Below are 25415 nucleotides of genomic sequence, written 5' to 3' on the forward strand. Positions count from 1 at the left end.
TAGAAACCCTAGAAGACTAAACAGGATGGAGACAAAGAAAATGACACTCAGGAACATTTTAGTAAAAGTAATATAAAGTAATGACAAAGGGAAAAATCTTGGAGGAAAAAAAAGACAAAATTAAAGTAACAGTTTACAACTCTTAACTTATTTCTTGTGCAAAAAAGTGGAAGCCAGAAGAGACCTATATGAAAACCATAAATGGTAAAAAAAAAAAAAAAAAAATGGTTATCTTAAAATTCTCCTCTTAGTGGAAATATCTGTCAAAAATGAAGACAAAAGAAATTTCCTTATAAACAGAAAACAAGACAGGAAATATTTGATGCCAGCAAAAACTCCTAAAAGGAAATATTTGTTTAAACAGAAGGAGCATCACCTCATAGGGAAAATGAAAGCAGAGAGGGTAAGACTAACAACGTAAATGGTGAAGCTGTGAATATATTCAAATAAATAGTGACTATAAAGATCAATAATAATGCACTGTGGTATCTGATCAAAATACATGACAAGACTAGCACACAGGTAGAAAGGGGTAATTGAAGTTAAAGTGTTTTAATATCCTTGCACTGTCTAGGAATGCTAATTTATAAAAATATATATATGTATATATATATATACACACACACACACACATATATATATATATAAGATTTAGGAATTGAAGGATTCTTAGAAGAACCACCGAAAATACAAGTATAATAAAATAAAATTTTAAAAGTTAGTGAATGTATAACTTAAAAGGTAATAGAGGACAAAAATACAATGAAAGATACTTGATAAACCCAAAAGAAGTTAGAAAGGGAGAGAAAAGGAAAATTAAAAGAAGTGGGATAAATAGAATAAAATATTAAGATAGTAGTAAATCCAAATGTATCAATACTTGATTAAATTCATAATAATATTATTAAACTCTATAACTAATAGTCAAAGATTACCAGACAAGACAATTATATGCTGCAGACAAGAGATAAAAACTTAAATCTTAAATATAAAGACCCACATAAAAGTGGAAATTTAAGTAAAAGAAAAAAGGTGTAACATTCAAACAGCAACTAACATAAATTTTATGTAACTATGCTCATATTAGATATAATAGATTTTAAGACAGGAAGCATTACTGGAGGTAAAGAGGGACAATTTAATAATGATAAAAGGGTCAATTCATCAGGAATATATAACAATTTTAAATTTATATGCACCTAATTACATAGTCTATAAACACTGAAAGAATTAATAAATATATAAATTCATGATCATAGGGAAAGATTTTTAATGCAAAATTTCCAGAAAGCTATAGATAAAGCAGAAAAAAATCAGTAAAAGTAGAGAATAATTGAAAACAAAGGTTAATCAACTTAACCCTAACTGACAATATAGAGCACTGCACCCAAGTAATCAATATACATGAGTGTACTTGGAATATTTCCCCAAATTTTCACATGGTGGACTAGTGGACTACACATACAAAAAGCGAGTCTCAGCATACTTCATAAAACTGAAATAATACAGAATATGTTCTGACTATAATAGATTTGAGTTTGAAATCAGTAAATAAGAAAGTAAGTAGAAAATCTCCTAAAGTTTGAAAATGAAATAATCCATACATAAAAGAAAAATTATTAGTAAAATATTGTTAATAGAAAATGTTTTGAGTTTAAGTATAATGAAAAGAGAATAAATAACATTTGTGGTATGAGACTGAATACATCTTCAGAGAAAAAAAAATAGCCCTCAAAGTACATATGTGAAGGAAAAGCCTGAAAATAAATGATCTATATGTATCAATCTGAAGAAGTTAGCAAAAGAGCAGCAGTTTAAACCTAAATAAAGTACAGTGAGGGGAAATAATAAAGAACAGAATTTAATGAAAACACACAATAGGTAAAATCAGTAAAATCAAAACTACGTTTCTAAAAGACGAAAACTAGTAAATACTTAGTAAGACTAACCAAAATGAAATCCAATAGAAACAAATCACCAATATTAGTAATGACAAGTAATGACTATAATTCCCTGTGCTATACAATTACAGTTTTGTTTCATTTACAAAGACCCAGCAATCCCACCTACAGGAAGTTAGAGTGAAGATGCAACCTGTAAAAAATACAAGTAAACATACGCACAAGATTATTCACTGTGGAGCTAGGAAAAAACTGAAAAACAACTTAAATATCATGTAGAAAGTTTAATATGCTCAGATACATTCACACTCCGAAGTATTATGTAGCTGCTAAAGAGCAAATAAATACAAGCAACAATAGAGATAGATATCTTTAAGGTAACATAGAGCAATTTCTAGGATATTGTATGGAAAAAGCTCAGTGCAAATGTATACATTTAACATGCTGTCTTTCCTCTAAGAAATAACAAGAATTTATACTACATATATATTTGATTAATTTTGCTAAAACAAATGAACCTTTACTAGAGAAAGTAGTGAAGTTGATTATCACGTGAATTAGGTGGGAATACAGATGTGACTATGATTTTTCTGTGTATTTATTTAGAAGTTTTGATTTTGAGCCATGTGTTTTGCAAAAAAAAAAAAAAAAAAAAAAAATTTAAATAAATCAACAAAGATGGAGACAAAAAGGAGCCTCTTACTGAAGAAAAGCAAAACCAAAGAAATTTAATGTCAGACCTCGTTGAGAGAATATCACATTGAAATTAATCCATGTAACTTTGAAATGCTATATTCTGTATCCTCAGAGAGATGCATTCTAAGAATAAAGAGAACTGAAAAAAATTATAAACTTTTCTTATAAAGTTTGTTTTGGTAGTGATATGGATAAAGCAATTCCAAAATTATTTTTTATGTATTATAGGACTGAGCAAATGAGTAAATATTCTAATGTTGGACACACAAAAAAATGACAGTCAAAAATATAGAGATGGAATACAAAGTCATGAAGTATTAATGCATGAAATTTCCCAGTGTGTAGTGAGAAGAAAAGATGATTTTAAGAGAGGTGAAATCTTTTCCCCATTTCAGCAGTTTATAACATATGAGAAACACAAAATGTGCTCTTTTTGTTTCTTTTTCTCTTGTTAAGGTTGAATAAATGTGCTACATACAACAAAATGACTTTTTAAAAAATGTTAAAGAAACACTTTAACAATGATCAGGTGATCATATGAAATATAGGAGAAAAAAAGATGATAGTTCACGGTTTTGTTATAAATATTTTTTGTTTATATTGTGCTATTTGTTCACGCAAAGTTTTTTTTTTTCTTAAGTATAGATTTCTGATAACCCAACTTTGAAAAATAAACCAACTTAAAAAATATGAATAAAGAATATTAATGATTTCTTCAAGGGTAAAAGTTTACATTAGCTTTCAAATGGGTATGTCTGTTGGCTTAATTGCAAATACAGAGAGTACATTTGCTTGTGCTGAAATGCCCTGAGCTGAGTACAGTTACACAGTTTGTGGGGTTATCAGACTATTTCATGGAAATAAGTCACCATATCAGCAGGGACAAATAGATTTTGATGAATAAGAATGGACTGGGTTTTACATGGTCAGTGAATAACCATCTTCTCTTTTCTGTTCTAGTTTTGTTATAAAAAAAAAAAAGAGAGAGAGAGAGAGAGAGGGAGACAGACACCCAAAAAGTAGGTAAATATTGCACCTTAATTATTGGTAAACATTTGATTAAAAGTAATGACCTAATTTTAGGTAAATGGGCTTGCTGGCACATTCACCTACTGCCAGTCTAGACAATTGTCTAAAAATAACCTCAGAAACGTAGATGACACCTCTCTTATGGCAGAAAGTGAAGAGGAACAAAAGAGTCTCTTGATGAATGTGAAAGAGGAGAGTGAAAAAGTTGGCTTAAAGCTCAACATTCAGAAAACTAAGATCATGGCATTTGGTCCCATCACTTCATGGCAAATAGATGGGGAAACAGTGGCAGACTATTTTTTTTTTTTTACTCCAAGATCACTGCAGATGCTGATTGCAGCCATGAAATTAAAAGACACTTACTCCCTGGAAGGAAAGTTATGACTAACCTAGACAGCATATTAAAAAGCAGAGACATTATTTTGCCAACAAAAGTCCATCTAGTCAAGGCTATGGTTTTTCCAGTGGTCATGTATGGATGTGAGAGTTGGACTGTGAAGAAAGTTGAGCGCCAAAAAATTGGTGCTTTTGAACTGTGGTGTTGGAGAAGACTCTTGAGAGTCCCTTGGACTGCAAGGAGATCCAACCAGCCCATCCTAAAGGAGACCAATCCTGGGTGTTCATTGGAAGGACTGATGCTGAAGCTGAAACTCCAATACTTTGGCTACCTGACGAGAAGAGCTGACTCCTTTGAAAACATCCTGATGCTGGCAAAGATTGAGGGCAGGAGGAGACTCAATGGACACGAGTTTGGGTAAACTCCAGGAGTTGCTGATGGACAGGAATGCCTGACATGCTGTGGTTCATGGGGTTGCAAAGAGTTGGCCACGACTGAGCTACTGACCTGAACTGAAGTTTGGGTTGGAAGAACTGACACACTTATTTTGATTGCTGAGTTACATTGGTCAGGGTTGGAGATGGAAGAAAAGAAAATGATTCCTTAGTCATTTTTAATAGATTGTCTCCACTCGTTCATTAAACGTGGACACCTCAATCAGTTATTTCAGTTTCTCTCCATCAGAAAGAATGAGTAAGAAAATGAGGGAAGATATCAGGAATGTTAATCTAGAAGTAGTCCCTTTTCCTGGAAACAGTAGTAGGAACCAGAATCATTTTAAATTCTTGTGGTTAACTTTGACCTGCAAATCTCAAGAATTAGCAGGTTCAATCAATATGACAGTTTTAAGTGAAACCGATTAGGTTAAAAATAAAAATGCCTACTAAAAAGTGTGAAATAATATTTTATAAATGTAAATGTACTTAGAAGTATCCTGAGATTTGGGGCCATGTAATTAAGCTTTGGGGACTTTTTACATCTCACGTAATTTTGAAAAATACTTTTTCCCATAAACTGTTAACACTGAATTAGATGCAAGGCAGAGTCAGATTGAGATGTCCCAGGATAAAATACATTTTGTAGATCTTAAGAATGTTCAAGTAATCATATAAAGGACATCATGTAATAATAGCCTTGTGATACTGTATATTTGGGTATATGGTAGCATAATTGGAGATTGACTCCTGTTCTTTTCAGTAGGCTTACTTAGACTATTTCATTAGCTCATAATAACAAGACTTCATTTTATGCAATTAGTATTTTTTCTCATTACATTATGGTAGAATGTTACTATATATGTTTTTACACGTGTTGTACAATAATGTTCTTTATTGACTAGCATTAGGCCTATAACTCTTTATCTTTTATGACTCAAATATTTAGTATTGAATAGATTAAACATACAATATTAGTTTGTACCCTGAAGTCCACATGTAGTATTTTCTGCTTAACTGAATCATTAGTGAAAATATTTGGATGTTCTTAATCAAAGGGGAGGCACACTGAAGCCATAATCACAGAAAACTAGGCAATCTGATCACATGGATCACAGTCTTGTCTAGCTCAATGAAACAAAGCCATGCTGTGTGGGGCCACCCAAGATGGATGGGTCATGGTGGAGAGGTCTGACAGAATGTGGTTCACTGGAGAAGGGGATGGGAAACCACTTCAGTATTCTTGCCTTGAGAACCCCATGAACAGCACGAAAAGGCAAAATGATAGGACACTGAAAGAGGAACTCCCCAGGTCAGTAGGTGCCCAATATGCCACTGGAGATCAGTGGAGAAATAATTCCAGAAAGAATGAAGGGATGGAGCCAAAGCAAAAACAATACCCAGTTGTGGATGTGACCAGTGATAGAAACAAGGTCTGATGCTGTAAACAGCAATATTGCATAGGAAAATGGAATGTTAGGTCCATGAATCAAGGCAAATTGGAAGTTGTCAAACAGGAGTTGGCAAGAATGAATATTGATATTCTAGGAATCAGTGAATTAAAATGGACTGGAATGGGTGAATTTAACTCAGATGACCATTATATCTACTACTGTGGGCAGGAATCCCTTCGAAGAAATGAGGTAGCCATCAAGGTCAACAAAAGAGTCTGAAATGCAGTACTTGGATGCAATCTCAAAAATGACAGAATGATCTCTGTTCATTTCCAAGGCAAACTATTCAATATCATGGTAATCCAAGGCTATGCCCCAACCAGTAATGCTGAAGAAGCTGAAGCTGAAAGGTTCTATGGAGATCTATAAGACCCTCTAGAACTAACACCCAAAAAAGATGTCATTTTCATTGTAGGGGACTGGAATGCAAAAGTAGCAAGTCAAGAAGCACCCAGAGTAACAGGCAAATTTGGCCTTGGAGTACGGAATGAAGCAGGGCAAAGGCTAGTAGAGTTTTGAGAAGAGAATGCACAGGTCATAGCAAACACCCTCTTCCAACAACACAAGAGAGGACTCTACACATGGACATCACCAGATGGTCAACACCAAAATCAGACTGATTATATTCTTTGCAGCCAAAGATGGAGAAGCTCTACACAGTCAGCAAAAACAAGACCGGGAGCTGACTGTGGCTCAGATCATGAATTCCTTATTGCCAAATTCAGACTTAAATTGAAAAAAGTAGGGAAAACCACTAGACTATGCAGGTATGACCTAAATCAAATCCCTTATGACTATACAGTGGAAGTGAGAAATAGATTTAAGGGACTAGATCTGATAGATAGAGTACCTGATGAACTATGGACGGAGGTTTGTGACATTGTACAGGAGACAGGGATCAAGACTGTCCCCATGGAAAAGAAGTACAAAAAGGCAGAGTGGTTGTCTGAGGAGGCCTTACAAATAGCTGTGAAAAGAGGAGAAGCGAAAAGGAAAGGAGAAAGGGAAAGATATTCCCATTTGAATGCAGAGTTCCAAAGAATAGACAGGAGAGATAAGAAAGCCTTCCTCGGTGATCAATGCAAAGAAATAGAGGGAAACAACAGAGTGGGAAAGACTAGAGATCTCTTCAAGAAAATTAGAGATATCAAGGGAATATTTCACGTAAAGATAGGTTCGATAGAGGACAGAAATGGTATGGACCTAACAGAAGCAGAAGATATTAAGAAGAGGTGGCAAGAATACACAGAAGAACTATACAAAAAAGATCTTCATGACCCAGATAATCACAATGGTGTGATCATTCACCTAGAGCCAGACACCCTGGAATGTGAAGTCAGGTGGGCCTTAGAAAGCATCACTATGAACAAAGCTAGTGGAGGTGATGGAATTCGAGTTGAGCTATTTCAAATCCTGAAAGATGATGCTGTGAAAGTGTTGCACTCAATATGCTAGAAAATTTGGAAAACTCAACGGTGGTCACAAGACTGGAAAAGGTCAGTTTTCATTCCAATCCCGAAGAATGCTCAAACTACTGCACAATTGCACTCATGTCACATGCTAGTAAAGTAATGCTCAAAATTCTCCAAGCCATGCTTCAGCAATATGTGAACCGTGAACTTCCAGATGTTCAAGCTGGTTTTAGAAAAGTCAGAGGAACCAGGGATCAAATTACCAACATCCGCTGGATCATCAAGAAAGCAAAAAAGTTATACAAAAATCTATTTCTGCTTTATTGACTTCAACCAAGTTGTTGACAGTTTGGATTACAATAAACTGTGGAAAATTCTGAAAGAGATGGGAATACCAGACCACCTGACCTGCCTCTTGAGAAACCTGTATGAAGGTCAGGAAGCAACAGTTAGAACTGGACATGGAACAACAAACTGGTTCCAAATAAGAAAAGGAGTTTGTCAAAGCTGTATATTGTCACCCTGCTTATTTAACTTATATGCAGAGTACATCATGAGAAATGCTGGGCTGGAAGAAGCACAAGCTGGAATCAAGATTATTGGGAGAAATACCAATAACCTTAGATATGCAGATGACACCTCTCTTATGGCAGAAAGTGAAGAGGAACTTAAAAGACTCTTGATGAAAGTGAAAGAGGATAGTGAGAAAGTTGGCTTATATCTCAACATTCAGAAAACTAAGATCATGGTATCTGGTCCCATCAGTTCATGGCAAATAAATGGGGAAACAGTGTAAGCAGTATCAGACTTTATTTTTTGGGCTCCAAAATCACTGAAGATGGTAATTTCATCCTAGAAATTAAAAGACACTTACTCCTTGGAAGGAAAGTTATGACCAACCTAGACAGCATATTAAAAAGCAGAGACATTACTTTGCCAACAAAGGTCCATCTAGTCAAGGCTATGGTTTTTCCAGTGGTCACGTATGGATGTGTGAGTTGGACTGTGAAGGAAGCTGAGCGCCAAAAAATTGGTGCTTTTGAACTGTGGTGTTGGAGAAGACTCTTGAGAGTCCCTTGGACTGCAAGGAGATCCAACCAGTCCATCCCAAAGGAGATCAGTCCTGGGTGTTCATTGGCAGGACTGATGCTGAAGCTGAAACTCCAATACTTTGGCCAACTCATGTGGAGAGTTGACTCATTGGAAAAGACCCTGATGCTGAGAGGGATTGTGGACAAGAGGAGAAGGGGAAGACAGAAGATGAGATGGCTGGATGGCATCACCGACTCGATGGACATGAGTTTAAGTAAACTCCAGGAGTTGGTGATGGACAGGGAGGCCTGGCGTGCTGTGATTCATGGGGTCGCAAAGAGTCAGACACAATTGAATGACTGAACTGAACTGAACTGACTGAATGAAATTGATAGTTGATGATGACATGGACTGAATGTGATATCTGCCCATCTCATTACTCTTCATGTTAACAAAAACTAAGTCTACTTAAGGAAAAACATCTTAGTGTGATTTCTTCAGAAAGAGCCTCAGGGGTTTATTGAAGGAGAGAAGATAAGGGAAGGGAAGAAGGAAAACAAAAGTGTGGCTCTAGGAGAGAGTCTACAGGCAATGTGATCTTACTGGAAGTGCTGGGGAGTTAGATTCAACTGGAGGCAATGGTGTGAGCTTTTAAATGATACCCTGCTGGTTGTTGACTATGGATCAGGGTAAAATGTAGGCTTATCTAAGCAAGGCAGCTGCTGTCAGCTAAAGGTTATCTCCTGGAAATGGTGCAGATGTGAGTTTCAGCTCCCAATGCCTGCAGCACTTAGTGTATGAACTTCTTAGGGCCCTAGAAGGAATCTTGATGAGCACTAACAGCAGTAGCTATCAAAAAATGTGGGGAGAATTTTAACTATCCATTCTATGACTACATTATGCCATACAGTTAAAATATCGCTCACCTCTCTCATCCTGCCAGATGCATCCTGCCAGAGTTTTGCTCCTGCTCAAAACTTGTCTAGAAACACCTAGACTTCCTTTTAAGGCCCAAAGTAGGAGCTAACTCACAAATAAGGAACTGCACAGCAATTATATTTTAAATATAGAGACTCCCTTTGATACAATGTAAAAATAACATTGGAAGATAAACGTGAAGAGTTTTGAATCCATTTGAATCATTCCTCCACTTATATGACCCTTGTGTCTCTGTTTACTATTACTCTGGAAGTCTGGGGGTTTTGTGGCTGGCAAATAAAATATTCACAGAAATGAAAATCTTACTGCTTATTCAGGCTTGCCACCTCCTTATCTGTGAATAAAATGTTAGGATTATTTTCATACATTTTTAAGTGGCACCCATTCTGGATGGGGAAAATAAATTGAAATTAAACTATAATGTATGGGGCATATGGCCACTTATTTTTCAATATCAATTCTTCTCCTTTTCTATTTTAATAGGGCTCCTGAATTTTAGCTGGGTAGAGAGTCACCTAGAATTAAGATTATATTTTCAATTCTTTTTTGGAATTATATAGGCCCACGTGAAACTTTGATCAAAGGGATTTCATTAGAAATGATACTTTCCATCTCTGATTCATGACCTTCAAAAGAAGACACATGCCTCTTGTCTCCTTCTTTCTCCTTCCCTCTTCTTCCAACTGGAAGGTGACTATGGTGGTGATTACTTCTGAATCACATGGGTGAAATCAAGATGTTAGGATGGCAGAGCAACAAGATAGAAAAAGTCTGGTCCTTGACACTGCTGAGCCTTCACATCAACCCTGGGATTCTTCAATATCATTTGTTACATGAGGCGGAAATAAAGTTCTGTCATATTTAAATAATTTTTATTTTTCATTTAGTCCAGCAACTGACACTATAATTTAGTTGGGTTATCAAATCTTTTTCAGTGATATCATTTTGTGTTCTGATATTCTTAAAACAGTATCAACAAGGTAGGGATGGATCCCTTCTTCTATTGGAAAAAACAATTTAATAATTTTAAGCAACATGTTTGACCTTTTGACTTTATTTAAATGATTATCTATTACTATGAACCTGAGGATAAGGTCATTATCAATAAAAATATTATTTTTTCAGCAGAGAATCAACTAATTTGAATGAGAACAAACTGTTGTTAATACTGTGTCATAAGGGGTATAGATTATTTCATGTTTATGAAAAACTTGAAATATCACAGAGATAAAAGCACAATGTATCTTAATGCATTTACTTTGTGACAAAGATTGTAAAACTGAAGATGACTATGGCAATTATGCAGAAAAAGTCATCTATAAACAAAGAAAAAGCATATATCTTAAAGGAAATAGAAGTGAATGGCAAACTAATGTTTCTACAAATTATCCCATCTATTTCAAAGTCCCATATTATTGTTTGGAAGTATTATGGTCTCAAAGTTCATAAAATAAGGTATTTGATACAGAATATCTTATTAAACATCAATTTGAAATAGCAACAAGGCCTTTGGAAAAATAATGCTTATGTTTATTGCCTTAGTTCTGGGACAGGTACCAATTTAGAGGGAGAGGAAAAAAAAAGATTAGCTTTCTTAGTAGAAACTGTAAATTTTCCAAAGTACAATATATCGAAAGCTGCTGTCAAGACTAGAGGTTACATTGTTAACAGGTTGAATTTAAGAGGTTTCTTCTTACATAACAACACAATTTCATCTTCAATATACCTGGTTCTAGTAAAGAAAACAAAGTTCTTTGAAGAACCAAGTCATCATAATGAAGCATAAAGATAAGTAGGAGGCAAAGGTAATTTGAAAACTGAGTTGAGTCATTGACTTTAAACTATTTTTTAACACGATATAATATGAAATAGATTTTTGTTATGTCAATAATTCACCCAGAGAAATTCAATAGAGGAAAGAAAACAATAGTGATAGTAATTTTTCTACATTTGAATGTGAACGAAAATGAAGTTATTAAGCTTAAAAGGAAAAGTGACTTTAGTAATGTGCATTCTTATTTTGTGAAGAGTGCTTCTTTGGTATTAGAAGCAACTTTTTTCTTATTTCTATGGACTGCGTTTTCTGACTGAAGTTTATAAATGTATTGAGCCAGGACTATATTCATAGAGTCTCAAAGAGTCGGACACGACTGAGCGACTGTACTGAACTGAACTGATATGACAAGTGCTGAACAAATTATAAGAGAAGGATGAGTAAGACAAGATGCTTCCTTCAAATCTTTTGGATGTGTACTGATACACATTGTGGAAGTGAAGGCTGGTGCAAGCATTCCAAAGAGCAGTTTGTCATAATTAGTGCATGGGAAATATAAAGACAGTGGCGTGCAGCAATTTCCTCCTAGGTATAAGTTTCAGGGAGATAATCACTTGTCCATTAAAGAACACTAGAGTATTGTTGGGCTGCAACCTCAGGCTTACAATACCTGTACTTACTCAGCCACAAGATCATAGAAAGGGTCCAGTGTCACTGACAGAGACAATAGTTTAATGGATGGGAGAGCTTACAGGTCTGAAGCAAGGTCCTGGAGTGACAGCCTGTTGTGGGTGGCAGACAGCAGGCAGTTGTCTTTGCTACCAAAGCCAGAAGGAGATTACGTTATAGAGGGAATTGACTGGGGTTGGCTCGTTGGTTACCAGGGAAACCCGCAAAAGAGCACACCCCTCACTTCTCTTTTGATAAACTACCATTGTAGAGATAGTTCTCATCTAAGGATTGGAACAATCACTAGCTGGGATCAGGGGCAAATATATAGGCATTTACTGACTAGGCTTTATGACTAAGAACAAAGGTCAGTCATACCAACAGGGTATAGCTGAAGCAGGGTCTGGATGTGTAGGTGATATAGAGTGAGCAAGGGAGCAGCCATCTTGGGTGGCCTGACCATACAAGTATTTACTACAGTATTACTTGTGGTAACAGGAAGTTGGAGACAATCTAGGTAACTGCTCTTAACAGTGGATGTGCAACCCAGAGGAATCGGGTGGAGAGGGAGGTGGGAGGGTGGACCGGGATGGGGAATACGTGTAACTAATGGCTGATTCATATCAATGTATGACAAAACCCACTGAAAAATAAATAAATTAAAAAAAAAAAAAATAGTGGATGTGCATTATAAAAAATATTCAGCAATTGGAGACAGACATATAGAAGTATGTCAGCATGATAGACCATAAAAACAGCTCCAGTTGACAGAGTGAAAAATCAAGTCAGTGTTGATGTCATTTAAATGTTTTACATTTAAATGTTTTAAATTAATGTTTTAAATTAAATGTTTTACATTTAATGTTTTAAATTAAAACATTAATGTCAATTAAAAATAAATGCATATAAAATAATATTGCATGTTTTACAAGGGCACCTAAAGATGAGAAAAATACTTTAACATTTTAGAAAGTATGACCATTAGGAGAAACAAAAATTGGAGTGCAGAATGAGACTGAAAGCAGATAAATAAATTAAACAAACAAATGAAAAAAGAATAAATAAATAAGGAACTCTAAAGAGCGTCTTTTGCTGGAAAATCATGGTATTGGATCATTGCTATGGACTGAATGCTTGTGTTCCCTCCCCAAATTCATATGTTGGACTCCTAATCTCTACCCTAATGGTATTTAGAAGTAAAACCTTTGTAATATAATAACATTTTGAGGTTGGAACCCTTATGAGTGGTGTTACTGCCCTTATAAGAAGAGACATGATCTCTCCACCATATGAAGCCATAGCCAGGAAGAGGGTCCTCATCAAGAAACTAACCATACTGGCACCCTGATCTCAAACGTCCAGCCTCCAAAACCTTGAGAAATAAAATATTTATTGTTTAAGCCCTCTAGTCTGTGTTAATTTGTTATTGCATCCTGAACTGATCGAGACAACTGTGAACTAGTTAAACAGAGTAACTTCTCTACACCTACTGTGAATATAACTGAAATTAAAACAGTTCTGTCATGCTTCTTTTAAAACAGTGGTCTAGATATTTTTTAAATGTTTTACTTCCAATAGCTAAAAATGCTGGGCTTCCCTGGTGGCTCAGCAATAAAGAATCAGCCTGCAATGTAGGATATGCAGGAGACATGGGTTCAATCCCTTGGCCAGGAAGATCCCCTGGAGGAGGGCATGGCAACCCACTCCAGCATTCTTGCCTGGAGAATTCCATGGACAGAGGAGCCTGGTAGGCTATGGTTCATAGGGTTGCAAAGAGTCGGACATGACTGAAGCAACTAGGCAGCTAAAAATGCTAGACTGAAAAGTCAAATACTCTAGATGAGTTTGCAAAAAAAGGAAAGCAGGCAAATTCTGAAGAGGGAAATGACTACCAGTGTAATGAGTATAATCTGATTGTAGGCCTACTTTGACAAGCATTTTGAGGTATAAAAAAATATAATGGCCATTTGAGAAGGAGACAAGGCCTTGGACCCACTTACATATGTTGTTGGAACTCTTGAAATCATAGCCTTTGGATGCCAAAAGCTTTGGTGAGAGTGAAGACTACAAATTTTCCTTTACCATCAAATGGAGAATGTATATCTAGAGTCCTATCCTTATGCAAGCATGACATTTGAATTTGCCCTGCTTGGGTGATATAAGAAATCTTAAGTGGAAAAATAATTTTAAGCTGGTCTTAGGTTTGTCATGCCTATAGTGCCTGGAAGAAATAAACACATATCCTCTCTGATTGAACCTTTGATTGTAGCTCTCTGGTTTTCACCTCAATTCACATTTCTCTGGATAGTTATATCAATAGGTTGTTTACACAAACCAACATTAACATCACATGGGGTAACCAGGTAAGAAAAAAGAGTTCAAGAAAAATCACATAAAAGAGAATTAATCCCTACCTCAAAGTTCAGATTTTGGAATAATTAGAGAATATAAAGTGATTATATTAAAGACTTATCCATGAGATAAAATATGGGTCCCAGATATTGGTAAAGATTAAAAAGACCATAAAAATGCCTAGACAGTACTTTCAGGAAAAGTACCAAATGGAACTCTTAGAAACAATACACACACACACACACACACACACACACATATTTATGATAGAAACTGAAAATGATATTGGTGGTTTTGACAGCAATTAGAAATAGTTGAAAAACAAATTATTTAAATGTAGATTGATCCAGAAAAATGTCAAGTACAGAAATAGAGGTGCAAAATATGAAAATGATGTATTATGGAGATAAGAATAATCATTTTGAGATGCATCTATTCAGACTTCTAAAAGAAAAGAATAGAGAAAAAAAGTGGCAAGATAATTAATAATCAAATATATAGAGGCTCATTCCAAATTGATCAAATATAAGAATGATCAGCTACAAGAAACAAAAATGAAATCTAAAGAAATTCACATTTAAATACATTAGAATAAAACTATAGAAGATCAAAGACAATGAAAAAATCTTAAAATTAGCCATTGGAAAAAATAGAAATAATCCAACAAGGAAGAAAAATTAATGCTAAGAAAACTTTCCAACAGTTATCATAAAAGCCATAAGAAAGGGGAATAACATTGAAGAGACAATTACTGTCAATGCAAAATTCTGAACCCTGCAAAATTATTATTCCAGAATGTGGTTGACATGAAGATATTTTCAGACAAGAATTTGCCAAATATTAATTAAAGGAAGCTCTCAAGATGGAAGTTGATTAAAAAAAAAATCCAAGAAACATGATGTAGAATGTGAGAAATAATGGTGAGTAAATTAAAAACAGACAAACAGGAATTCTAAAAAACTATGGCTGTATAAATAGCAATGTTAGCCTCTACTTTGTGGAATAATGACTAGCAATGAACAAAAGGATGGAATTGGAATTACTGGAGTTAAAAATTCTGAAATAGCTGTATCATTCAGAAATATAGCAATTTTTAGGTCTTCCCAGGTGGCTCAGCTGTAAAGAATCTGCCTGAAATGCTGGCAACATAGGAGATGCCGGTTCAATCCTTGGGTCAGGAAGATACCCTGGAGGAGGGCATGGCAACTCACTCCAGTATTTTTGCCAGGAGAACCCCTTGGACAGAGAAGCCTGGTGGGCTACAGTCCATGGGGTTACAAACAGTCAGACACAACTGAAGCTACTCAGCATGCACGAGCATGTACATAGCAATTTTGACTCTAGATTTTGGTGTAGCAAATGTATTAAAAGTTTACCATTTGAGAGGAAACTTATGCACAAATAATTCAGTGTGCATTTTCTCAAAACAAGGACATTGTCTTATATAACTATAGTACAACTATCAGAAACAAGAAGTTAACAATAGTATGTACAGTGTTATTATTCAAATATTGCAAGCACATTTTATAGAAAAAGAAAAACATTTTTCTGATCCAGAGTCCACTGCATGTATTATTTTTTGTTCTGTTTTTTAAAAATCTGGAATAGTGCTCAGTTTTTCTTTGTCTTTCATAATCTTATGTTTTTGAAGAGAACAGACCTTTAAAAAAATTGGTAGAATATTGGTTAATTTGAAATTGTCTAATAATTAGATTCAAGTTGTGAATTTTTGGCAGGAATATTGCAAAATTAATTCTGAGTTCTTCTCAGCAATACTTCAAGTTCATTAATTCTTTTATCTACAGTGTCTGAACTTCTGTCGACCCCATCCAATGAATTTTCAATTCTAACACTTATATTTTTTTTATTTTTTTTTACTTTATATTTCTCTCCTGAATGATTTCATCGTCTTATCCATTCTATCAATCCTTTCTTGCAAAGCATTTAATATGCTTAATTTGGTTAAAATTATTTTCTATCAGTTCCCATGACTTGGATATGTCTGGGTTTGTTTCTGTAGCACTCTGTGTACTCTTGACTATGAATTATATTTTCCACTTATTTTCATCATAATTTTGCATTAATTCATTCATTGTGTATAAAAGTGGATTCTAAATAAAATTATTGCCTTTGTGTTGTTCTTCATTTTCCAGATATGCAAAGCACTTTCAGAGTTTCAGGGTTAGAATGAGGGGCTGATCATTCAGATAGGGTTGAATTGGACTGTGTCTCGGCTGTTTTAATTAAAAATTGAGTTCTCACACTAATAGTTAAGTGCCTGATTTCCTAAACCTTAAAAAAAAAATTCTATCAGTATTTGAACTGGGGAGTTGGGCTGCTATTTCCAATATTTTTGATTCACTTTTGCATTCAACCCCATTAGAACCTTGGAATAGAATAATCACATAAATGTGCAGGACTACATCTGTAGCCCTTTATCCACTGATATTTTCTTTGTAAAAATTTGTGAATGGAGTATGATGGCAGGCAAATTTTTGGTCTAAAATTGTTTTTGCATTTCAGTCAGTTCAGTTCAGTCGCTCAATCGTGTCTGACTCTACGACCCCGTGGACTGCAGCAATGCCAGGCCTCCCTGTCCATCACCAACTCCTGGAGTTTATTCAAACTCATGTCCATTGAGTCAGTGATGCCATCCAACCATCTTATTCTCTGTCATCCCCTTCTTCTCCTGCCTTCAATCTTCCCCAGCATCAGGGTCTTTTCCAATGAGTCAGTTTGCATTAGGTGGCCAAAGTATTGGAGTTTCAGCTTCAATATTTAGGGCTCTTCAAAATTCTGATAGTCATCTCTCATATAGCCACAATATTGTATAAAATTTAACTAAATCTCTCCTTGTGCCATTTTTAATATTAATTAGTACATTTATTGAGAATTTATCATATACTGGTATAATTTTAGACATTTTACATACATTAGGTCAGCTAGCCTACCTTATCTATTTTATTCATAGTATTAAATAATTATTAATTTTGTTAAAAGAACTCAACTATACCTGCGGTATGCACTTTAAATTCAATGTTTTGTCTTCCTAGGATAAAGTAGATTAAAACTCAAGTCAATGTTGGGGACTTTCCCCCTCAGGTTAATGAAAAGATCCAGGATACTCTGAAGAAGGTACTGTCACTGTGGCTCAAGACTCCCCCAGATCCATTCCTCAGGTGTGATGACTCAGTGGTCTCTCCTCTTTGAGGACCAGCTTTCTTCCCACGGTGCTGCCAGGAGGAGGTTCCCATCTTTACTCCTCCTGGAGCCTCTAGTCTTCTCTCCTCCTAACTTCTGCTACTGCTTTTCTTCTCATAGACTTTCTCTCCTTCTTTTCCCAGAGAAACGTCCTTTCCAATTCCCTGCGAGAATACCTAGCATAATTTCCTCAATTACTTTTGGCATTTGGAATCAAAACCTAGAAAGAGAACAGCATATTAGCTTAGTTCTAGCTTTTTGTTCCTATCATTAATTTGCTCTGAACACTGATAAGCAAAAAAGGGGACTAAAAAAAAAAAGAACTAAAAGAGAACTAAATTAATATCTTAAAATGTCCTACAAGGTATGGTCATCACCAATGTTGGGCTAATTCGTTTATTGCCTAACTTTCTCAATAGGCTGGGAGTAGCACGAAGGGAGGGACCATATCTGTTTTGGTCATCATTTGTCTTTAGTGTTTGGCACATGGAATGTGTTATAAATAAACAATTGGTGTTTGTTTATTTCTTTGATCACAAAGGGTGGCATGCAGGATCTTAATTCCCTGAGCAGGGATTGAACTCGTCTTAACTACTGGATCACCAAGAATGTCCCAAGTAAACATTTGTCAAATGTGTGAATTAACATGGTAGACAGTCTATTATATCTACTTTGTTAATGGACTGCTAAATCCATGGTGATATTTTGGATATGGCTAGGAAGAATTCACCAAATTTAAGCCACTTGGAATCTTATCAGATATGGTCATTCTTCATTATGAAAGATTTAATTGTTTTTTATTAGAATGAAAATATTTACAGGAGAATACAACTTGAATCTTTTACTAATGTTTTAGCAGACTTAGAATATGTAGCTCTAGGCAGTACCTTATGGAAAAGTAGTACAGGTTAAACACCTTGAGAAAACAGGGCCCTGCAGAGAGGAGAGAAACCTATTGAAAACTAATTCTTTCCAGGAATGCACTCATCCTATGCTTGTAGCCACAATCATTTGGTGAGCATACATACACACATACACACACAGAGCAATCAAAGTAAGAGACCTTATAAAATATACCTTAATGTTTCAGCCCATTTTAATACCAATATAAGGTAATCAGGAAGTATATATAATAGCATAACTAAATGGATTCATAGCTGATTATAAAGCCATTCCTGAACAATATTAATAGTTGACTGATTTCTGCTTTATTTTTATTACTGAGAAGTAATCTACCTGGACAGTATCCTAGAATACATAAGTTGTTGATTATCAAATTTTAATACCATGTAAAGTGAAAGCATATTTTATTGAGCACTCCCTATGTTCTAGGTAATACGTTTGCAATTTTATATATGTTCTGTTGAATCTTTTCTACAACCCAGGTCAAAATTTTATTGTCTTTATTTTATATTTTATATTCTCACACAAAGCATGAAATGATTGCTAATGTTCTGTTGTACTTTGTGAAGGTTAACAAACGGAAAGAAATGTAATTAGACTAAGATTTAAATTTGACACATTTGTTCAAAATGAATGATTGTGTAAGATTAGAGTAGTAGAGATATGGATTAGAGTACTTCACTCACAAATAACCGAGGAGATTTAGTTAACTGTAAACACAATATAGGCTTTCCTGGTGGCTCAGTGGTAAAGAATCACCCTGCAATGAAGGAGCCACAGGAGACATGGGTTTGATCCCTGGGTAAGGAAGATCCCCTGGAGGAGGGTGTGGCAACTCACTCCAGTATTCTTGCCTGGATAATTCCATGGACAGAGGAGCCAGGTGGGCTACGGCCCGTGGGGATGCAAAGAGTCGGACATGACTGAAGCAACTTTGCACACATGTATGCAAACTCAACATAAATCAAAAGTGTTATGGAGCTGCAAAGGGAAAACTAACACAAATATTTTTGCTCTAATGGAATAGCAACTGGTGTCTCACTAGGAGTGTCTCACTATGGAATGGTGATTCCTCGTTTGTTACAATGTGTACTGTTCTGGACACCAGTACCAAGGGACTTTGACAATCTGGACTGCATCAGCAAGACAGAAGTCAGGATGCTGGAGAAAACATTAAATGATTAACAGGTGAAAGAATCAGGAGAGAGAGAAGGGAGTGTAATAGGAATATTTAAACAATAATAACAACAATGTCATAATAACTCTTTTTAGCTGCATTACATTTCATTGCTTCATTTCAGTATTACCCTGTGAGATTGAGGCTATAATGGTTTTGCTAACATATTTATTAAAACAAACAAGCAAAAAAACTGAGTCTCAGAAAACACAGGTAACTTCCCTCAGATCTCAGATTTTGATATTTAAAATGCTTGATGATTTTTTTCTGAAATTATGCTCACTTTACTATTTATGACTGTCAAAGTAAGTTCTGACTCCCAGATTGGGGGAGAAGAGCTAGATTAATATAGACAAAGATTTTGGTTTGATACTTGGAACAAAGAAAAGCTTTCTAAAAACTATACGCATTTAAGAAAGGAATGATTTTCTCTGTGAGGCAGTGAATTGTCCTCCCTGGAAGTCACTTGTCAAGTGTGTTGAAAAATTGAACTCTGTTTGGGAAGTGCTGTGCTGTGCCTAGTCGCTCAGTCTTGTCCGACTCTTTGCGACCCCATGAACCGCAGCCCACCAAGCTCTTCTGTCCGTGGGATTCTCCAGGAAAGAGTGGAGTGGGTTGCTATGCCCTCTTCCAGGGGATCTTCCCAACCCAGGGATCAAATCCAGGTCTCCTGTTTGAGAAGGATAACTGTCAAATAAATGTCTTCTCTGGTCTCTATGAACCTGGGGCAGAGGGAGGTGAAAATACAAATTTTTTTTTTGAAAATACAAATATTAAATCTGAGTTATAAATTCATTCTGGGGAGATCTATATTGAGTGGATTATCTCTTGTAAAAGATAAATCTCAGAGTATATTTCTTCTTGCAACCTTCTGATCCACCTTTTCTCTTTCTAACTCAGTTCCTTGCTCATTTACCATTCATTATGCTGCTCTTTGGGATCCCTAGGAATTCTGACTGGTTCCTGGCCTCAAGTAACTCACACTTACATCTGCATGAGGTGCCAAGAGTCCTGAGACAAAGATGAGGATCAACCTCTCAAAGAATGCAGAGTATAACTGATTCATATCTCCAGTGAATTCAACCAGAGGGAGAAAAAATATTTACTGTGGAGAAACTGGTTATTATGGATGAGAGAGTAAAATTGGCCAAGTGGAAGAAGAGAGTGGGGAATTTTAGTCATACTTTAGCTCATAGATATGAAAGCTACAGAGGTAAAAGGAATGGCAAATAATTTAGTATGACTGGAGGACAGAGACTTGTGGAAGCACATCAGAAAGGGCATGCTAGGGATTTAGACTTGACCTTACAGGTGATGGAAGAATTAAAGGAATTTTAAGAGGGAGATGATGCAACATTATGAAAGTACATATTCTGGAGAAACATCATAGAAGGCATTTCTATGGTTTACATTATTTGGCCCTTTCTCCTCTGTGTTAGTGCACATAGTCAAAACTCAACTTGAGTACATTTTTGGCTTCAATATAATCAGTCTTCTGAAAAAATCCATAATAAGAGTTATTTCAGAAAACCTGTCATGAACTTCTTTTGTTTTGATGCTAGTTATAAATGCCTAATTACAGTAAAGAAAGAAAAGAGCCACAGTGTGTTTAACCAGGTTAAAATTTCAACCTCTCTAAATGTTAGAAGATTGACTTCTTCAAAGGGAAAAAAACAACAACAAAAAACAAAAAACAGGCAAGCTTTCAAAGTTTTGATGTACACCTTTTCCATAAGGCTTTGTCCTTCTCAGTAGTATTCAGTCTGCCCACCCGGCAGCTTTTCCCAACCAATCAATCCAACAGGGCTGTGTTTTGTTTGTGTTCTTGGTCCTATTCCTAGGAGACTGCTCAACCCATTGGCCAGAGTGGCCCCTGAATCTTCTCTGCTGCCCTCCTGGTGAACTTCCCCATGACTTGCTGGGCTGAGTTGCATTAAGCATGGAGACTTTCTGAGGATCAAATTTCCATGTAAAACTCAGAGCAACATTAACTTTCTCCCAGACCAATAATGGCAGTGGTAAGAAGAGTACAGGCCTCTAAAAGAAATTACTACAAATAAACCTCTAATTAAAAATAGAAAACTTTGTCATCTAATGTCACTTCCTCTCCCTGCTCGCATCCTCTGTTAGAAACATTGGAGAAATTGCCCCTGATTCTTTCCTTATTCCTGATTGATCTCCACATGTTGTTCTGTCAGTGTCCTTAGACTAGCCTCTGCATTTAAAAAACAAAATTATGCCATCCACACTGTCCACATTCTCTTGATTAAAATCTTTCTGTTGCACTCATGAATAGCCTGGACATAATGCAGGTTTATTTCACATTGTGTCTTAAATTTGTGATGCAATTTACATAAATTTGACAGTAAAAAATTTGATGGGGCTCTATGTTCATTGTCTTACTTAGATGCTTACTTGGTAAACCTAATTGTACATGCTCACATTTGCTTTAGGGTGCGTGAGTATGTGCTCACTCATGTCTGACTTTTTGTGGCCCCACGGACTTTAGCCTACCAGGCTCCTCTGTCCATGGAACTTTCCAGGCAAGAATACCAGAGTGGTTTGCCATTTTCTTCTCCAGTGTATCTTCCCAACTCAGCGATCGAACCCACATCTCCTGTGTATCCTGCATTGGCAGATGAGTTCTTTATCACTGCACCACTTAGGAAGCCCTTGCTTTAGGACAACCTCTATTTTTTTGCTTTCCCTCAGACCTCAGAACTATTATTTAAAGGCTAAGTAAGAAGGCAATGGCAACCCACTGCAGTACTCTTCGCCTGGAAAATCCCATGGACGGAGGAGCCTGGTGGGCTGCAGTCTACGGGGTCGCGAAGAGTCGGAGATAACTGAGCGACTTCACTTTCCCTTTTCACTTTCACGCATTGGAGAAGGAAATGGCAACCCACTCCAGTGTTCTTGCCTGGAGAATCCCAGGGACGGAGGAGCCTGGTGGGCTGCCGTCTATTGGGTCGCACAGAGTTGGACACGACTGAAGCGACTTAGCAGCAGCAGCAAGAACAATTAAAGAGAAGCTTTCACGTGCCTTCAAATAAACAGTTCTCAGATTTCATGTTAAAAATGTGTGTGACACATCTCCGGAGTCAGCAACAGTGAAACCAGTCTTAGAGGTGAACTTGTCAGGCCCCTGGCTGGGTGGGAGAAGGGAGCTACTCTGGTTGTGTATTTGCACTCAACGTGGAGAGCAGTCAAGAACGCCAACCAACATCATCTCTAATTACTGCGGCGATTAGCATCAAAGAATTGGGTCCCAGGAGGCTTACTTTCCTGAAGAAAATACAGTGCCATATGTTGCAATATTTTTTTTACAGTTCTCATGTGTCATTAAAGTTCCCTCTGACCCAGAAATTGTCCTATCAAGTGTCTCTATTTGAAATTTATTTCTAAAATAGCAAGTTTTGCCGGTAGCTCAGCATTGACCTTTTTGGAAAATAAACTGCCATTTCACTTTTTAAGAAAATATCCTATTCTTATTCTAAAGGTGTAAGCATAAGATGTAATTCATTTAAAGACAAAATAGAAGAAAAAAGAGGGTTTGATTGAAGCCTCAAGGCCTTTTCTCAGCATGAAGTCTGCTTGTCAAAGAGTGTGTCAGTAATTAATACAGTTTAATCCTGCTGAACAAAATTTTTTCTGCTGAATAAAATATTTTCCTCATTTTTTTCCCATTTAGATGTGAAAGACTGAGGTTTCTGAAACACGAGGCTATGTGAATTAGTAAAAAGCGTACAGTGTTGGAAACTAGATCTTCTGACAGCTATCTTGCAGAATTGTTGTATCCTTTAAATGAGACCATATATAATGGACATGACACAATGCCCACTAAGTAAAAGGATTTATTTTCTTATTTCTTCTAGAACACTGCTTTGAAAAATATTACCCTGTATAAACTTCTAGAATCTATTCAAATATGTAAAGAGGTTAGAAGTAGTCACTCCCATTCTTAAAAGAAGAGGTTGAACAAACTAAAAATTAATGACTTTTATTGATACATCAAAGATATGAGGTCTCAGGGAAAATTACAACCTTGAAACCTGGTAAGATAGGTAAAATTAGAGAATTAGAGCTGAGATTTCTCTACTCGGAGCAGAAGCCACTGAAACAACATTTTAACAAACTGTTGGAGGTTAAATGTGGACAAGTAGGAAAATAATAAATACCCGGGGATCACTGTCTTTGGAGAGCCCCACGTTTTTTTTTCATGGGTTTTACTTCCTGAGACCCTATAAAGTTCTCACACTGAAGATCTGAAGATCTCCTTGTGACTTGGCAGGTTTGAGTAACACTTGTATAATATGTTCTCCATGACAAAGAGTTATTCTTCAAAGGAAAGACTTCACCAGAGCCTCATCTCACTGGAAGGAAGCCCATTTTTTTTTTCATTCCAGCCCCCTCTAGCCCTCTTGTCTAATTTAAGAAGGGAAAAATGTCTAAGAAACAACTGTATCACAACCAAGGACATAGCAAACTGAGAATTTATCACAAAATTACAGAATGCTTCCCTTCTCCTACACCTTCCCACCAGTCAAAATAAGGCCGCAGTGTAACAATGGCTTAGAGATGATAGGGCTATAAGACACAGACTCTCTCTGAGAAGAAGTTCTTGGTGAATTCCAAGGTCAACAAAGGAGAGAAAAACAAGGATAATAGAGGAATTCAAAGCCTCTGGAACCAACAGCTAGTCAGATAAACATCAGGCTCTTCACAGCTGCTGCTTTTCTCTGGTTGCCACCAGCAGAGGCTACTCTCAGGTTGAGGTGCACAGGCTTCTCCATGTGGTGGCTTGTCTTGGTATGGAGCACAGGTTCTCAGGCACATGGGCTCAGTCATTGTCGCGCATGGGTTTAATTGCCCTGAGGCATGTGGGGTCTTAGTTTCTGGACCGGGAATCGAACTCATGTCCCATGTATTAGAAAGCAGATTCTTAACCATGGGCCCACCAGGCAAGTGCCTCCACTCTTTTTTAGATTCTTTTCCTACATAGATCATTATAGGGTATTTAGTAGAGCTCCCTGTGCTGGTCGGTAGGTCCTCTTTAATTATCTACTTTATTTATAGTCGTGTGCATATGTCAACCCCAATCTCCCAATTTATCCCTCCCCATTCCTTACCTCCCAGCTGTTCTACTCCAGGGTAGTCATCCAAGAGAAAAGAAGGTATATGTCATTACATGCCGGGCCAGCCGGCTAAGGAACAGGTCGAGGACGCAATCACCAGAGCACCTGAGAAATGAAAGACTAGGAAAGATGGGGTTGAGAGGGACGGAGTCAGCTCGTGACTGATTCCGACAACTTTATTGAGGGGTAACATACATATATATGCTCACAGGACTCACCAAATTTTAGATCAAAGACATGCATACGTGCAGAACTGCAGACACTAGTTTTAGCTCATGAATTTTATCTCAACTCTTTGAGACTAGCAGAGAATGGCACTGGCGTCTTACAATCAGTTAAAGACTCAGAGGAGCTTGATAATCTTGTCAGAGTCAGGAGAATGGGCAAATGGTGGCTGCAGCAATTTCCTTGAGGGAGGTGAGAAAGGCCAATTTGCACTTTAATAAATCAGGGGTGGCGGGACAGAGAGAGACCCTTTTGATCTCTCTCAGGGCCGAGAAGGGGCCTGAGCAGTCAGGCCGGCTCCCCGCAATTACAATGACTTGTACAGGAATAAAGAAGCCTAATGTCCATCAGAAAATGGATGGACAAACGAATCATGGTATAACCTTGCAATCATGGTATAATCTTGCAATACTCCTCAGTAATAGGCTGAGTGAATGAAGTTTAACTAAAAAGGAGTACTTTCTCCATGAAGCCCTTATTTATTTATTTAGTGTGGATAACCAGTAATGACAACACCATTTGTGGGAAACAGTATCCCCTTTCCACTGAATTTCTGTTGTGTTAAATATTTTTGTCAGAAATAAGCTGTTCATCTCTGTATGGGTCTATTTCTGTGTTCTCAATTGTGTTTCATATATTTGTTTCTTGTGCCACTGATACCATACTGTTCTCATTGCTATAGCACTTTATAAGTCTTGAAATCAGATAGTGTTAACTCTCTAATGTAGTTCTTTTTCAAAGATGT

The 25415-nt window shown here is 36.5% G+C and overlaps 1 pseudogene; it reads right to left on the reverse strand.

Annotated features, from left to right (window-relative positions):
- LOC136146111 (bifunctional 3'-phosphoadenosine 5'-phosphosulfate synthase 1 pseudogene) overlaps nt 1–24158 on the reverse strand; it is a 39061-nt pseudogene extending 14903 nt beyond the window's left edge.
- Between the last annotated feature and the right edge of the window lie 1257 nt (nt 24159–25415).

The sequence above is a fragment of the Muntiacus reevesi genome, chromosome 1, assembly GCF_963930625.1.
Source record: "Muntiacus reevesi chromosome 1, mMunRee1.1, whole genome shotgun sequence".
Classification (NCBI taxonomy): Eukaryota; Metazoa; Chordata; class Mammalia; order Artiodactyla; family Cervidae; genus Muntiacus; species Muntiacus reevesi.